Source organism: Castor canadensis, chromosome 10 (assembly GCF_047511655.1).
Source record: "Castor canadensis chromosome 10, mCasCan1.hap1v2, whole genome shotgun sequence".
Classification (NCBI taxonomy): domain Eukaryota; kingdom Metazoa; phylum Chordata; class Mammalia; order Rodentia; family Castoridae; genus Castor; species Castor canadensis.
Genome location: NC_133395.1, coordinates 30,756,890 through 30,774,525, shown reverse-complemented (window position 1 = coordinate 30,774,525; position 17,636 = coordinate 30,756,890). Strand labels below are relative to the sequence as shown.

The 17,636-nt window shown below is 36.3% G+C and overlaps 1 long non-coding RNA gene across 1 annotated transcript in view; it reads left to right on the top strand.

Annotated features, from left to right (window-relative positions):
- Positions 1-17,636, top strand: part of LOC141411586 (uncharacterized) — a 60,707-nt gene that overhangs the window by 39,085 nt on the left and 3,986 nt on the right. The window contains exon 3 of the long non-coding RNA XR_012436424.1: positions 16,997-17,151. This is a non-coding gene — a long non-coding RNA (uncharacterized lncRNA). The remainder of the gene's footprint in view (positions 1-16,996; positions 17,152-17,636) is intronic.

The following is a 17,636-nucleotide window of genomic DNA, read 5'->3' as shown; positions in this document are numbered from 1 at the left end:
GGAAACTGCCATTTGTTCAGTATCTTCTTTCTACCAGTAACACTCAGTTACTTTCATGTTATCCCAAATGAGCTGTAAAATAAGCCCCTGAAGCAGACATTACTATCTCTGTTACAATGGGACAATTTAACCTCAAAAATTTCATTCAGAACCATATAGCTTATTAGAGGCCAATCTACGATTCAAATTCAGGTTTCTTTTATATCAAAACCTTGATTTTTCCTTTTGAAAGAAAGCAAGCAAGCAATATATTTAGACTTGTTATGCACTTACAGCTTGTTATGGTTTGGACATGAAGTGTCCCCACTCTGCAAAGCTGACATAGTGAAGGCTTGGTCATCAATGCAAGCAGTGTTTAGAGGTGGGGCCATGGAAAGTGAGGGCTCCACGTTTATTGTTGAATCATGATTTATTCAAAATTTGAATAGACTATGGGGACGTGATGAAACTGTGGAAATTAGGCTCTAGATGGGCTAGCGGGCACTAGGGTGTGCCCTAGAAATATATACCTCATTCCTGACAGCTTCCTGTCATTCTCTCTGCTTCTGTCCATCATGAGGTGAGCTAAGCCCCTCTACCACATGCCCTCCACCATGACGTTCAAACTCAGAGTGTACCCAAGGCAACAGAGTAAGCTGACCTTGGACTAAAACTATGAGCCAAACTAAATCTTTCTTTCTTCTAAGTTGCTTATGTTAGGTATTTTTGTTAGAGTGATAAGGAAGCTAACTAACACATATCTTTGTGGAGCAAACTATAAATACAGATGAGATGATAAAGAATCAATCTGAGTTAGTGTGGACCCAGGAAAACTTTCTGGAGAGGCATTCCAGCATCTTACTTGTATGTATTACCATATCTCTCCTCTGCCTGACAGAGTGTCTTCTTCCTGGTAGAGTATCCATGCTAATTTACTAACAAAGTTAGGTATGATTATTTTCCTGAAATTCTAGATGCGAAATTTTATATTATATTTCTGAAAGTCTGTATGTATCCACATTTTTCTGATTCCCATTATTGCCTCTCATAATGAGGATTTTTAAGGCAGGAAATCACTATTCACTCTTAAGGGAAAATGGGCTGGTGTTGAGCTGACTTTACATTTATACTCGTGATACCCTGTTGTTTTAGCTAGTTCCTTTCCTCCTGCATTACCCGCAGCAGAAACTTTGATGATATTATGTGGATTCCTCAAAGCATGCTAGTAAACCAACTTTTGGATGATAATTCTTAAAAGTGATTTTATTTATAGACAAGAAAGAAAAATCAGAAACCTTCAAGAAACAAATGAAATTCACCTGGCTGAGACTTCCTATTCAGTTGCATCTTCCATGATATATCAGTTTCAAAATCATGCTTCTGCTATTTCCGGCTGGCACTGTTTGCTGTGGAACAATTCTTTCTATTTAGTAATAAGAGTGGTAATACCATCAGTATGGAAGCTGTGCTACCTTCCTATATCCTTGTAATATTTATTTCCTGTTAAATTAACTACTCCCATCTTTGGCTTATTTGAAATATTGTGTTTATTAAGGCAAGCTTTCTGTCCCTATTTAGGGCACAGTATCTTGCTAGGCATGAACAAGTGGATTCTGAAAAACCAACACTTTGTCCCTGTAGAATGATTTGGGGTCTCTAAGCTCTTTGGCTGACTATCCATGCATGCATTAAGTCAATACTGATGTTATGATCTGAAAATGGCTTTATTGTATTTTACACATTAAGACAAAAGCTTCTTATTTTTTCTCTAAAAAAATATGCTGACTTATCCTTTTTAAATTCATGGGATGTGTCCTAAGAACACAGAATTAATTTTAAAATTAAATGTTGAATGATCTTCTTTGAGTTGAATGGGAAATAAGCAACCAAGATTAAGCACATATTGTTTAGGACAGATGCTAGTTCAGTGTGGTACAGTGAAAACCACTACTTAAGCTGCTCTTCACAAAAGATGTTCCATGAAATAATTTAGAAAACCTTTTTGCTTTTTCAATACTGGGTATTGAATCCAGGCCCTTGCACATGCTAGACAAGTGTTCTACCACTGAGTCATATTCCAATCATGTTTAACCAAGTTTCCCTACAGAGAACTCTTAAGTGCAAATGTTTATTCTTAAAGCAAGGTGTGTTTCTTTGGTCTGGAGCCAGGCCACTAAACCAAGAACTGGAAAACCTAGTTTCCATTCATGATTCAGTTACTGTCTAATCATCAGAGCAAGTCATTAAGACCCTGAGTGATGTTCTATGGGAATGCTTACCAAATATATGAGCAAGTCAAGCATTAAGAAACTACTGCTTTAGCATAAATGCCAGTGGCTCCTGCCTGTAATCCTAGCTACTTGGGAGGCTGAGATGGTAAGGATTGCTGTTCAAGGTCAGCCTAGGCAAATACATGGCAAATACTTTGTGAAGCCCCATCTCCAAAATAACCAGAACAAAATGGACTGAAGGTGTGGTTCAAGCAGTAAAGCGCCTGCTTTGGGAGCTCAAACCCTGAGTTCAAACCCTAGTTTTGCCAAAAAATAAAAGAAAGAAAGAAAGAAGGAAGGAAGGATGAAAGGAAGGAAGGAAGGAAAGAAAGAAAGAAAGAAACCTGGCAGGTTTCATTTCCTGAAACTTTAATTTATATCTGATGGATAGATTTCACATGTATCCTTGAAAATTACTGATACTATTTGCCTCATTTCATTGGCAGCTTTTTTTATTGTTAAATAAAATTTCTGCTTTTTTTTATTATTGATGTACTCGGAGTACATTGTGACATTTACAAAAGTTCTCGTAATATAAAAGAGGGGGTTGAATTCACCCCCTCCATCATTCTCCTTTATCCCCCTCCCTCGATTCCTGGAATAGTTTCAACAGGTCTCATTTTTCCATTTGCATACATGAGTACGTAATATTTCCATCATAGTCTCCCTCATACACTCTTTCCTTTCATCTTCCCCTCTCCCCCCTCCCACTGGTACTAACCCCCCCACCCCCCGCCCCAGGCAGGACCTGTTTTACCTTCCTCTGTTTTTGAAAAAAGGCATTATTGTTTGTTTAAGATAGCTATGGAGAGTGTTTAATTGTGGCATTTCCATGTATATATGTATTATAACCCAAATTAGTTCATCTCTTCTATTTTTCTCCTTTCTACCTTAGTCCCCTTCTTATGGTGATTTCAACCAGTTTAAAAATTCTATATTCATTCTTGTACACTGAGTACATCAATCGTATTCACCTTCTTAACTTCCTTCTTTTGCCCTCCCTCTCTTGTATGTGACTTCCTCTTAATGTGACCTGTTTTTCATATTATTGCTTGTATTCTACACATGAGAGAAAAAACATGCAGTCTTTGGCTTTCTGAACCTGGATAACTTCAATTAAGATGATGTTCTCCAGTTTCATCAATGTACCTGCAAATGACAAAATTTCATTCTTCTTAATCTGTTCATCAGTAGTGAAGTGTCTTAGCTGTTTCTGTAGCCTAGCTTTTGTGAAAATACTTCAGTAATCATGGGTGTGCAAGTGTCTTTATTGTAACCTGACTTACATTCCTTCAGGTATATTGGAATTGCTGGATCATATGGCAGATCTAGTTTTAGTTTTTTAAGAAGCCTCCATATTGTTTTCCAAAGTGGTTATACTAGCTTACATTCCCATCACAGTGTATGAGGGTTTCTTTTTCCCCACATCCTCACCAACATTTGTTTTTGGTGGTGTTCTTTATGATAGCCATTGTAACAGGAGTGAGGTGGAATCTTAACATGGTTTTGATTTGCATTTTTATTTATGGCCAAGGATGCTGAGCATTTTTTCATGTGTTTTTTTTTTTTTGGCCATTTGGACTTCTTTCTTTGAAAAAGCTCTTAAAATTTGTTTTCAAAAGAATCCTCTTCATCCTTTTCACACTATGCAAAGGTATCATGTTTACCACATGACTTACTACTTGCAATGTTATTAATCATTTTCCTTTTAGTTTAAGCCTTGATATGTCTCTCCTCATCTATACTTTTCCTGATACATCTTATTTTTCAAAATTTTTATTTGTCTGTTAAATTCTTCCATATACTGTTTTATTCATTAAAAAATATATTTCTGTATCAGTGTTTTCTTTTAGAGGAATAAGGATACTGACAAGTTAAATTTTATTTTATGATATTTAAAATATGTTCAATATAAGACAGGAAATGAGAAACCTAGAGCAAACTTGTATCAGAAAGGATTAAAAATCCAAAGAAAACTATAAGGGAAAGCCTCAGAAAGCAGAGAAGAGAAAAGGAAAAGAAACTCTTGAAAACTTCACACTATCTTTATGGGTTCTGGCATCTTCGAGGCTCTTCTTCAATCCAGGTGGGCCAGGCAGAATCTCTGCTGTTTTTTCAAAACAGTCCACAGAGCTACTGGATATTCTCAGTTGATGCATATGCTACAGAAGGTGGTAGGGCATTTAACAATATTTGTTAATTAGGTATGCACATCCTACCTGTCTGTCTTCCATTTCTGCTCTTCTGACATCTGCAGTCTTCCTTTCTGGGTTTGTCCCTGGGTCCTTTCTGTACCAGGTACAGAGAGGACACCATTTCTGAACAAGTTCTCTCTCTAGGTTGCACCAATCTTGAAATATTGAGGGAGGAAACCATGGCCTACAATAGTGCCTGGCTCATTTGTAGGGATCCAGTAAATGTTTAGTGAATAAACAAATACATAACTCAAAGGCTGTGAGATGAATATGGAGCCATCCCAATTCAATGAGAGGCATAGAGAGGCTGAAATCCTCAATCAGAATGAGTTCATAGATTTACTGTGGAAATTCTAGGGTCATTCCCTACCTGACTTCACACTCACAGTTTTAATGATGTATATATTTATAATGAACAGGTTGTAAATATATACATATCTTAAGTGTTCATTTCAAAGACTTGTAGAGTTGTCTAGACTAGTGTAACTACTACTTTCAAAAGAGGGAGCTAAAAAGTTCCAAAAAGTTCTCACAGTGTCCCTTCTTGTTTGTGTCCTCCACTCTCTAGACTTTTCTGTTGATTAGATTTGCTTTTATTTGGATTTCTTCTAATTAGAATCTAGTTGCTATTTCCTCTAAAAAAGTGAGCGGTGAAGAGAATCAAAGTACACAACAAATATATATATGAAGAAAGTATAATGAGACCCACTGAACACTGTAAAATGAGAGGAGGAAATGGATATACGAGGGAGGGATGAACTTGTTCAAGGCATTCTGTGCACATGTACACAGGTATATATGTATTATTCATTATGTAAATTCAAAAAAAATAAAATAACATGGCTTCTTTTACTTCACAATGTTTTTGAGGTCCATCTATGTTGTGGTATGTAGCAGTAGTCCTTTTCTATTTTGGAATAGAATTCTTTGTACTTCAATTCTTTCATCTGTTTTCCTGTTTATGGATATTTGGGTTGTTTTGTGGTTTGACTATTATGAATAAAACTGCTGTAAACATTGAACAATATCCCTAACCCCTGGTGACCACTAATCTACTTTTCATTTATATTCTTTTGTCATTTCAGGTCTGTCATATAGTTCAAACTGTACCTTATGCAACTTGCTGAGATTGGTTTTTTGTTCACTTAAAATGATTTTTGGTGTGTGGCTTAAGTGGTAAAGTGTCTGCTTTGCAAACTGGAAGCCCTTAGTTCAAATCCCTATCCCATCAAATAAAAGATAAAGTGATTTTCAGGATATTCATCCAAGTTGCTTTATGTATTAATCATCTATTCTTTTTATTAGTGAGTAGTTTTCTATGGTATGGATGCACCATAATTTGTTTAAGCATTCACTAGTTGTAGGATAGTTACATTGATTGCAGGTTGGGATACAATAAATAAAGCTGGTATAAAAAATTGTTTGTATGTTTTGGTGTGACAAATTCCCCGTAGCGAAATGTCCGGGTCATGTGACAATTATACTGCAAATTCAGTTTTATAAGATACTGCCAACTTTTCTATCATGACTATCCCAGTTTGTATTACCACTAGTGCTGTGTGAATAATCCAGTCACTTCGCACTTCATCAGCATTTGCTGTTACTTTTCCTTAATTTTTTTCCATTCCGATAGGTATAGAGTGTTATCTCATTGAGATTTTAATTTGTACTTCCCTAATGGACTAAACTAAAAGTTCGGTGATGTTGAACTTATTTTCCTATGTTTATTTGCCATTTATGAAATCTCTTTATTGAAATCTTTATTCATATCTTTTGTTCATTTTCTCATTAGATAGTGTGGTTTTTTTACTGTTTAGATTTGGAAATTCCTTACATATTCTATATACTAGTTCATTGAAGTATTTTTGTTTTGCAAACCTTTTCTCCTATTTTGCTGCTTAGGTTTTCATTCTCTTAACTATGTCTTTCACACAGCAAAAGTTTTAAGCTTTGATGTTCTAAAATTTGTCAATTTTACCTCTTAGGGCCTGGTTTGATGTCAAGTTTCTTAGTACCTAGATCCCTGAGATTATGTCCTATTTTCTAAAGTTTTATAGTTTTGTATTTTATAATTTATGTATTTTAGTTAATTTGTGAGGGTTAAGTTAGGTCAAGTTTTTTTTCTTTTCTTTTTTCTTTTTTTGGCCTATGGATTGCTGTTACATTTATTGAAAAGGCTACCCCCACTGAATTGCTTTTATATGTTTATTAAAATTCAGATGGGCATATTTGAGTAGGTGTATTTCTCAGTTCTCTATTCTAGTCCATTCATCTGTGTGTATATCCCTCCATCAATACTTTGTCTTGATTGTGGTAGCTATATGCCATAATATCAAACTCAGTGACTACTTCCATTTTATTCTTATTTTTCAAAAATTATTAGCTATTCTAACACCTGTGTCTTTTCATACAAATTTTACAATAAACTTATCTGGACATACAAAAAGATAGACAAAATCCCCTCCCTGGGATTTTGATAGAAATCTCATTAAACCTGTAGATCAATTTGGGGAGAGCTGACATCTTTCTTATGTTGAGATAGTCAATTCATGAACACAGTTTGTCCCTCGTATATTCAAATCTCCTTTGATTTCTGTAAGTATTTTATAATTTTCAGTATACAGATTATATATACTTTTTGCTAAGTTTATACCTATTCATTTTATTTGTGTTGAAGTGCAGTTAGCCTGTTTCTGTCCTACCATTATATTTTGTGTTTGTTGGGTGGAGGCAGATAGCTTGTGTTTTAGTTTACAGGATGTCAGACCAAGAGGAATCTATCTCATCTGATAGTCAGGACTAGGTATCTTCCAGAATTCTTGAAAATTAAGATAAATTTAAAAACTAGATGAAAAATTTTGATTCTGTCTTTTGGGAAATGGACAAACATATTGTATGTATATAAAGATGTACATGAATCTTTGGCCAAAGAGGTGAACAGTGCTGGAAGTTCTCACCTAATAGTTTGCTATTCCCTTTTTTATACATAATGGAATTTTTAGTCAGAAAGCTGTCCAATTAATAATTATTTTTACTTTCCAGTCTCACTCACACCCAGGTGTGGACATATGATTAAGGTTTGGGAACTGAGATACAAGTGAAAATTTGGAGTTTTACCCTTAAGGGATGGAGTGTTCTTATCAGATTCTCTCCCTCCCTCCTCTCCTCCTCTTCCTCTTCCTCCTTCTTATCCTCCTCCTCCTCCTCCTCCTTCTTCTTCTTCTTTTCTCTCTCTCTCTCTTTCTCTCTCTCTCTCTCTCTCTCTCTCTCTCTCTCTCTATCCCTCCCTCCCTTCCTTCCTCCTTCCAAGAATGTGAGTACAGGGTTGAGCATTGTGTGGTGGGAGTGAAGGAACCCTCTAAGATATGGAGTGACAAGACAGGAGGAGGACTCTTAACGCTGTAGAGGAGTCATCATATTAACTAAAAGTAGGCCCTTTTAAAGTTCTTTCTAGTGGAGTTCATTCTTTTTTCTACCCTGTAATCTGGCCAACCAAAAGATAAACACTATTAATATTTTTGATGCAGTCATTTTTTGCATAAATATATGTGGCTGATATCATAGTATATTTTTATTTCTATACATATTTTACTAAATAATATATTGTGTCTTGACATCATTATCGAGAGTTGTATGTCTGTGATTACTTTTCTCTTTCGCAGTGTTGGGCATCAAACTCACAGACTTGCACATGCTAGATTAGTGCTCTACATCCCACCCTTATATTTTGAAATGATGCCGTATTCCATTATGCATCTGCCATAATTTAGTTAGCCATTTCCTTATTATCGGACAGTGTTTGCTATGATGGCTAGTTCTAAGCATTGATATTTTCCTTAGTTTTTCCATTACTTTTTTTTGGTGGTACTGGGGTTTGAGCTCAGGACTTTGAACTTGCTAGGCAGGCACTCTTCTTCTTGAGCCACACTTCCAAAGCTTTTTGCTCCTGCTATTTGGTTTTGTTTTTTGCCTAGACTCCGATCCTCTTATTTTAGGCTTCCCACCATTGCTGAGATGACAGATGTACTCTACCATGCTCAGCTTTTTTCCATTGAGATGGCATCTCACAAACATTTTTTCCAGGATTTTCCTGGAACCTCGATCCTCCCGGATCTCAGACTCCTGTGTAGTTGAGGATGAAGGCATGTGCTAATATACAGCTATTGGTTGAAATGGGAGTCTCAGGAATTATTTGTCCAGGCTGGCCTCAAACTGTGATCCTCCTGATCTCACCCTCCCAGTTAGCTAGGATTACAGGCATAAGCCACCAGTGCCCAGCTCTTCCATTGCTTTAAGGATTAGAAATCATTGCTTTCTTCAGAAATAAGATATTCTTTTATATTTTTTCATATTTCAAAATTGTTTTGTTTTTAGCATTGATTTCTTTTTTTTTTTTTTTTTTTGGTAGTACTGGGGTTTGAACTCAGGGATTATGCTTGCTAGACAAGTATTCTACCACTTGAGCCATTTATTTATTTTTTGCATTAATTTATTTTTCAAATAGAGTCTCATGAGATGCTTTTGTTCAGGGCCAATCTCATGCTTCAGTCCTCCTACCTCTGCCTTATGCCTAGCTGGGATTACAGACATGAACCACTACACTCAATTTGTTTTTTGAGATAGGGTCTTGCTAACTCTGTGTCTAGGCTGACCTTGAACCTTGATCTTCTTATCTCTGCAAACAACTTGAAATGTATTTTGGTGTGTGGTATAAGGAATCTAAAGAATACTTTCTAAATATTTAGTTTTCTCAATGACATAATTGGACCATTTCATTCCTTCTTTGTTTGATGATGCTTGCTTTATCACATCTTGCATTATTTTGGCTGCTATAATCATAGATTGGGTAGTTTAAACATCAGACATTTATTTTTCACAGTTCTGGAAGATGGAAATCTGAGAGCAGGGTGCCAACATGGTGAGGGACCTCTTCCATGTTTAGATTTCCAAGTTCATATTATATTCACATAGGGTTAAGAGACTGAAGGAGAGGCTAGGGGAGGAGAGGAGAGGGGAGGGAGAGCTCTCATGACTTCTGTATCATGATGCCTCTACTTTATGACCTCACTTAAACCCTAGTGACTTCTCAATGGCCCCACCTCCTAATACACTGGCGGTTATGTTTCAACATAGGAATTTGGGGGAAACACAAAGATTCAGTCCATAATACGTCATGCTAAACTTTATAGGGGCTATCCATATTGATTTATCCATTTCCTCATTAAGTGGTAATTGTGCTTTTTTAAAAATCACAATTTAAAATGATTATTAAATGTAAATAATAAAGCAAAGGAATAATATAGAAGTCCTCTATATTTCTACTATGTAGAATTCATGCTATTTAACATTTTCTATATTTGTATTAGTACGAAATCATTTTAGTGATTTTTTTGGCAGTACTAGGGTTTGAACTCTGGTCCTCATGTTTGCAAGGCAGGTGCTCCACCACTTGAGCCACTCCTCCAGCACTCTCAGATTTTTTTTCTTTTTTTATTATTCATATGTGCATACAAGGCTTGGGTCATTTCTCCCCCCTGCCCCCACCCTCTCCCTTACCACCCACTCCACCCCCTCCCTCTCCCCCCAACCCCCTCAATACCCAGCAGAAACTATTTTGCCCTTATTTCTAATTTTGTTGTAGAGAGAGTATAAGCTATAATAGGAAGGAACAAGGTTTTTTGCTGGCTGAGATAAGGATAGCTATACAGGGAGTTGACTCACATTAATTTCCTGTGCGTGTGTGTTACTTTCTAGGTTAATTCTTCTTGATCTAACCTTTTCTCTAGTTCCTGGTCACCTTTTCCTATTGGCCTCAGTTGCTTTTAAGGTATCTGCTTTCGTTTCTCTGTGTTAAGGGCAACTCTCATAGATTTTAATCCACACAGATCTCAAATATTTTGATTTAGATTATGTCTTAGTATTTAATGATTATTTAGGGTTTTGATATCATTTTTCCCATTCTGTCTTCAAAGCAGTTATTACTGGCATACGTTTGCATACTTATTCTTCCAACGGATTCAGGGAACTTAGCTTGGAATACAATGGAAAACTGAGATTTGCACCCATTTTTTTTGTCGAAGGTATATTTTATATGGAAGGTATGCGTCATCATATTACATTTTGTCATTTGGCAAAAAGCCTAAAATACACTGATAAGAACTAGAATACAAAGTATGATTCAATATATATATATATATATATATATATATATATTTACATTCAAGTCACATTTCTTTAGAGAAACAAAAATCAAGTTTAAGACACATGCTATTAATTAAAAACCAATAAAAGATCAGCTCAATTATTTTGCAATAGTGGTTGGTCATGGACCTCTGTGGATTAAATAGCTGAATGCAAGATGAGCATTTACTGGATTTTCCTTTTTGCTGTTGCCCACTCAGCCTCTTTTTTGGCTGTTGCACTTTTTTACTGCTCATGTTTATTTTTGTTCTGGCTTCTAGATGCCTGTGGCTGTGTATTCACCAATGTTAAATAAACAGTCTCCATCCTCCAGCTGGATGCCCTGCTTTTTGAGAAATGTCTGTGGTTTTATTGCAACAAGTACTAATGAAACTTGGTCCAATTACATAAACTTATTAAATATTATATGACTAACCTTGCCACCACCACTGAAGTGTGCTGTGATTCACTCCCAATTCAATGACAATAAATAGTCACTCCCCCAGACAGATAAGCTTTTCCAGATGGCTACTCCTGCTCCTCCTCTGGCTGCTGTTCCCTCAGAAAGCTGACTTGGCTCCACAGCCACAGACACTACAGTGTAACCAGGATGCTGATGAAGAGAGAGTCTGAAGTAGGGCAGAAAGGGTTTCATTTATCAAGGGGTAAAATGCTTCCCCATCTGCAGGTGTAGCAAGGAGATGCAGGATAACATCAGGACATGACAGCTTTATTTATTTATTTTAAAACACATGCACCAAAGCTTACATAACCAAGAACTGTGCTCTTCAAGATCATCAGTCATCTCCAGAATGTACATGACTTTCCGACTTTTCTTGTCATTTTCCGTCAGAATGTGCCTTTATTATATGATTTCCCATGGAGCTTCATTTTGTTCCTTTTAGGCTAATTTTGATTTCTGGAAGTTTGAAATTTCTGGAAGTTTTGAATTTTACTGGGTGACCTTGGTAAACAGAAAAAGATATTTGCACTTTTCATGATGATGGTGATGTGATTCTGAAGTGATAAAACTGATTATTTGGATTTTGAACTGGTTTTAGTGATTGGGGAGTTATTGGTTTATATGGTTTTATAGGTTTATAGTTCCTGACCTTGCTTTTTTTTTTAAGGTCAAAAAAACCTTTGTAGGAAAATACTCTAGTTTGCCTAGTTAAATGCCAATCATAATCTCTGAATTTCTCTTTCATGTTTTGTCAGGAAATTGTAGGATTAACCAGAGCCGCACCGTGTCCCTCTGCTGCCAAATTCAGATCACCTCTCGTTTAGTTTGTTCCGTGTCCAAGAAGCCAGATACAACCCATTTATAACATGTTCTTTCCGGTCCCTGTTGGTTGAATAATTCCTCAGTCAGCCAACAATTTTAGTAGTTTTCTTTTCTGAAAATTTCAGCCATTTTATTTCTGATTTTGTTAGAGTTTGATGAAATTTAAATGTGTTTAAATTTAGTCTCGTAGATGATACTTTCTTACTTATAAAGAACTTGGATCTTTTGAAGTGAATTTGAAATAATGTTAAAAGTCTTACTCATCTCCACTTTTAAATAAAAGGCAGTCTCAGTGCTTGGATTGTGAAATCCAATTGTGTAATGATAAACAAGGATAAACAAGAGGAGCCCTAAAAAGAGGTGGGTGGAGTGACACATGCTTATAATCCTAGCACTCAGGAGACCAAGGCAGGAAGATTATGAGTTTGAGGTCAGCCTGAGCTATGTAGCAAATCCCTATCCCCCCAAAATAAGGAGAAGGAAAAGGGGGAGGAGAAGGAAGGAAGGAAGGAAGGAAGGGAAGAAGGAAAGAAGGGAGGAAGAGAGAGAAGAAAGAGGGAGGGAGGAAGGTGGGAGGGAAGTGAAGCACCAAGAGAAATAAAGAAACAGAGGTCCAGAAGAGCCAGCAGGAACAAGCTGCCACCAGGTACTGAGTGTTTGTTGCATACCATACACTCTGGTTGATACCTTCCCTGTCTTACCTCGTTTGATTCTTACAATTACTGTATTAGGTGCTATTTTCCACTCCACATTCTGGATTAGGAAACAAAAGCATTGTGTTCAAGATCACACAACAATAAGTAATAGAACATGGTTTTAAGCTCACATTTTTCTAACTTCAAAGCTCACTTTCTTTCTTTTATGTTCTACTTGGTTCATACATTGGCCAGAGCTGTAGAGGATGTGCTGCCATTATGGCAGAGTAAAGAAAGGAGGCTTTCATTTTCTTTACTTAACTCTTACAGCTATTTTAGAACTTGGCTACAGATGTAGAGGTAAAAAGAAACATAACAACATAACATATTATAGCTTGCTTTGTGCCCCTGAAATTAATGAAAAAGACAGAATTGGCTTGTCACCTACTCACATGGAGTGAGTTTCCTTATTTTAGAGAAAGAAAGCACTTCATAGTTATCACTTTGTGTCGTCTAGGATGTGTGAGAAGTTATCTTTACTTGGCATTACAGCACTTTGATGTTCTCATTCACTACACCATTTTGACTTTCTGATGTCAACATTTACTGTACAGTTTATCTCCCTCCCAGGGCTTTCTTCCAGATCAAAAAAAAAAAAAAGATACAGTAGCATGGCTTATTTTTAGTATATGCATTGCTCTGTCTCTATGGCAGAAATGTTTGCTTTTCTACAGCGAGGTCATTGGAAGGCTCGCTCTGCACACAGGATTTCAAATATAGCCTTTGTACTCCATTTCTCTTGGCTAATTTACATGTTCTTGCTGTTTCACCTGTTTGCTTTGAGAGAACATACAGTACATTCAAGTACATCAGGAAGTTACTGCCCAATGACAACGGCTGAGATATTTACAGCAGGCAGAGGTGAGAAGGGTTTCTTCTAAGACTCCTATCCCCTCTCTTTCACTTAAATGGATTTCTGAAATATCAAGAGGGAATCTCGGTTTTGTACCACTTCATTGCCTTGCATCATCTCTCAGGATGATATTGTTTGTTTCCTGCCTACTCTTTTTGGGGAAGGGCTTATTTTGTACCATATTGGCATACCTTATGTTAAATTGCTTGTTTAATTATTGTTTTCCTCAATTAGACCAAGTGCTTGACACTCATGGGTTTATAGAATGAATGAGTGAATGTTAATTAAGTGACTGGCTTCAGTGATTGCTGGATTGTTAACATTTCCTCCTTGATATACAGTCAAATCATTTTTGTTATGAACACATGGGATTCTTGCAATATAATAGTTGAATACTTAAAGTTTTCACAAAGAATTGACAAGAAGTCTAAGATTCACTGAGAAATCGGGGAAAGAAAGGAACTCCCACATATACAAACACAGCCATCAGCTTCTCTACAGTTTTGTTGTGTTCATTTTTGTGTGTATGCCTTGAACAATTGGTCTCATTTTTAGTTTCATTTAAATATTTACAGTATTTATATGGGTCACTTCCTCACATTTCATTATCCACAGAAAAAGTGGTTAATAAATACTTGCTGAGTTGAATTAAATGGATCCATGTTATAATGTTGGGCCTGTATTATAATGGACTGAAGAATGAATTTGACCTAAAATAGACTGATTCACCCATATTAGTCTTTTACTGTGAGTAAATAGATGATTCATATTACTTCTGAGTATGAATTTAAAAATTATAGCATATAACCTTTCTATATTTTCTGCAGTTTTTCCTTTTCTGCAAAAAAAAAATTCTTGAAACAAATGCAGAAATATGTGAAGTGAAAACTAAATAAAAAGCTAAGGAAGTCGAAAATCTAAGACTCTTTATTGCCTTCAGGCTGACCTGTCGTCTTTTAAGGAAAAAATAAGTAGGCTATCTTTCCTTAATAGTGACTGGTTGGCTCATTGTTCTGAGTTTGCATAAAGTGTCTGGATTATAATGCTAGTCCAGACAATATATTTTTTAAACTAAGTAGTTCTGTTCTCCTCTCCTCCTCCTCCTTCTGTTCATCCTCCTGTTGAGGGAGGGCAGCTACAAAATGAAGTCATATTTAAGCTATGTTCTTAAAGGATGAGGGAAAGTAAAGAAAGGTGGAGAAGGCTGGGTAGGGTATTTTTGGTCAATACTAGGTCATCAGAAAAGGAGACATGAGAGAAAGGCTTTGTATGGGGCCAAAACATTGGTGCAGGGGGCTAGGGAGGAGGAGAGGGGACGAGAAACAAAGGAGTCATCACATTGACCTTGCATGCTATGTAAAAGAGTGTGGACTTAACCTAAATGCTAGGGTGATGTGTAGGTAGATACTAAACAAGGAACTAACTACTTGGATTTTGGAACGATCATTCAGTTCATTTAGATTAGTGTGTACTGGTTGGGGTGATAAGAATCTTTTCCTTTGAGAAGATAAGGGAGGAGATAGGCAATAATTCAGCTGAAATATGAATTTTTTTTAAGCAAAATACTAACAGTTTCAGATGAAGGGATAAGTATAAACCTTACTTAGGAAGAAGATTTTACAGGACTTGGTGGCTCATGGTACGGGAAGAGAATTTGAGATGGTAGAGTGAAGATTTACTTATAGGTTTCTGGCTTTAGTAACCAGTGACACCATATACTAAGACAAGAATGTAGAAGAAAAGGATTAGAGAGAAAAATTCTGAATATGTTGAGTCTGAAGTTCTACAGAGCATAACCAGGGATATTCAGGAAGAAATTTATGTGGAACTCAGACAGATATATGAACTGGAAAGAGATGGGGGACCTCAGCAGAGAGGACCTACTTATAGCACCTGGAAAAGTTGAGGGAAGTTGAGAGCAGTAACAGCATTTGGACTTTATGCTACCTATGATACAACTCATTAGGAATGGAGCCTTAGGGGTATATGTGAATATTTTAATCCCCTTTAATAACAAACAAAAAAACAAAAAACTTTTGGTTGATATTTAAATTAATTCTCCATTTTTAAATGTCTGTATGTCCTTACTCTGTTTTTGTTATTCTCTGCAATGATGGGGCCAATTGTATGTATTATCCTGGTAATACCAAAGCACATATTACTGAATTAACTTAATTGTTCCGTTTATTGCTAACAAATATCTAGTTTAAAAATTACTTTTCTTTAATGATTATCACTGTTACTCTTTTCTATTATCTGATGTATTTTTTCTATCCCTAGTAAAATGTGCCCATGTTTATTGCAGCATTATTTACTATAGTCAAGATATTAAAACAACATAAATGTCCATCCAGCAGTACACACACACATACACACACACCAACATACCATGTAATATGTGCATATATCTGTATATGTATTATATAAAATATGGTATCTGCATATACACATACATATATGCCACAATGGAAATTTTTCTACCTTAATAAATAAAGGAATCAGGATTTGTGACAACATGGATGAAACTGGAGGACATTGTGATAACTTAAGTAAATTAGACCCAGAATGACAAATACTTCATTTTCTCACTTACATGTAGAATTTAAAATAGTCAAACTTACAGAAGTAGAGAGTAAAATAGTGGTTATCTAGGGGAAGGAAGAAATGGGTGATACTTGTTAAAAGGTACAAAGCTAGGGCTCACAGAGTGGTTCAAGTGGTAAGTGTCTGCCTAACAAACATGAGGCCCTGAGTTCAAACCAGAGTACTACCCCCCCCCAAAAAAAAAGAATACAAAGAGTTAGTGACACACGATGAATGAATTTGGGGGGATGTGGTGTACCACACTGTGACATTGTAGTTAATAATACTGTATTACATACTTGAAAACTGCTAAGAAATAGATCCTAAGTGTTCTCAGTATACACCCACACACAAAGAAGAAAGCCATAACTAGGTGATGGGATAAATGTGTTAATTAGAGTGATCATGGTGATCATTTCATGATGTCTATAAGATGAATATTTCAAAATACCAAGTTGTGCACCTTAAACATATATAATTTTATTGATCTATTATACATCTGGAAAGCTGAAAAATGTGATTTAATAAACATCCAGGTCAAAGCTCAAGGTAATTGATGACTTTGTTTCCAGCAACAAATATTTGTTGAGTGTTTACATTTTCCAGACACTTTCTAGGCTCCAGGGATTCAGTGGTATAGACTTCAGTCTTTACACAGAGGCAGTGAAGAGAATGCCATGACCTTTTGCTCTAGATGGCAGGAGAGGAGACAATGAGAACACTTGCATTGGTTGGAGGTAGGGAACAATGTGCATTCAGCTGGAAGTGAAGGAAGAACATGGGATTACAACTTTCTTTCACTGTGTTGTGTTTATGGCAATTTTTTCTCTTCGCTATCTGATCATTTTCCCCAGAGTCCCAATCATGTCTCCAGTGACCCATTTTCCTAGCTCTGTAGAAAGTGCTATGTTCCTTTAGCTCATGCAGCATAACACTAAAGTATATGACCTTTCCAGGCAGCGTCTGCCTAAGTGCCTGATGTGATGTGCTACTCACGGTGTCCAGTTCCACAAATGAAGATACGGCTACAAAGGGGCATGTACTTCCTTCAAGACCACTTTCATAAGAATGACATATGGGTACTTTTTTTTCTAGATGAAAATGATCCCTGGTAAGACAATGGCTTTGATTAATTTCCCTACTTGTAATGGTGTATATGCATTTTTCCTATAAATTTGTTTTCTCTTGGGCTCAAAAGTGGTCATCTCTAGGGTGGGTAGCTGTATGTAGAGGTCAGGGAGCTTTGAATAGCATCAAGCCAAATTCTGTGGCCATGCAGAATGGGCTGGGTTGTTCTATTCCATTCTTGGGTCTTTACCACCAAAGACCCAAGAATTTTCCTACTCTTGTCCTTTTATTCTGATATGATTCTGAGCCAAGTCAACATAATAGTTAGAACTTTTACTCTGTATAAATTACTGTGCTAAGTATCAGGGATAATATTCAAATGAGTAGCTGTCTATTTTGGAGGGCCTTACAGTTTCATGGAGGATATAGCTATTTACATAAATGATGAAAGGGTGAGCAGTTTGAGTCTTTGCTTTGCTTTTTTGTTGAATTCTTTCTGGAAGCCTATTGAATTTTACCCCATGGATG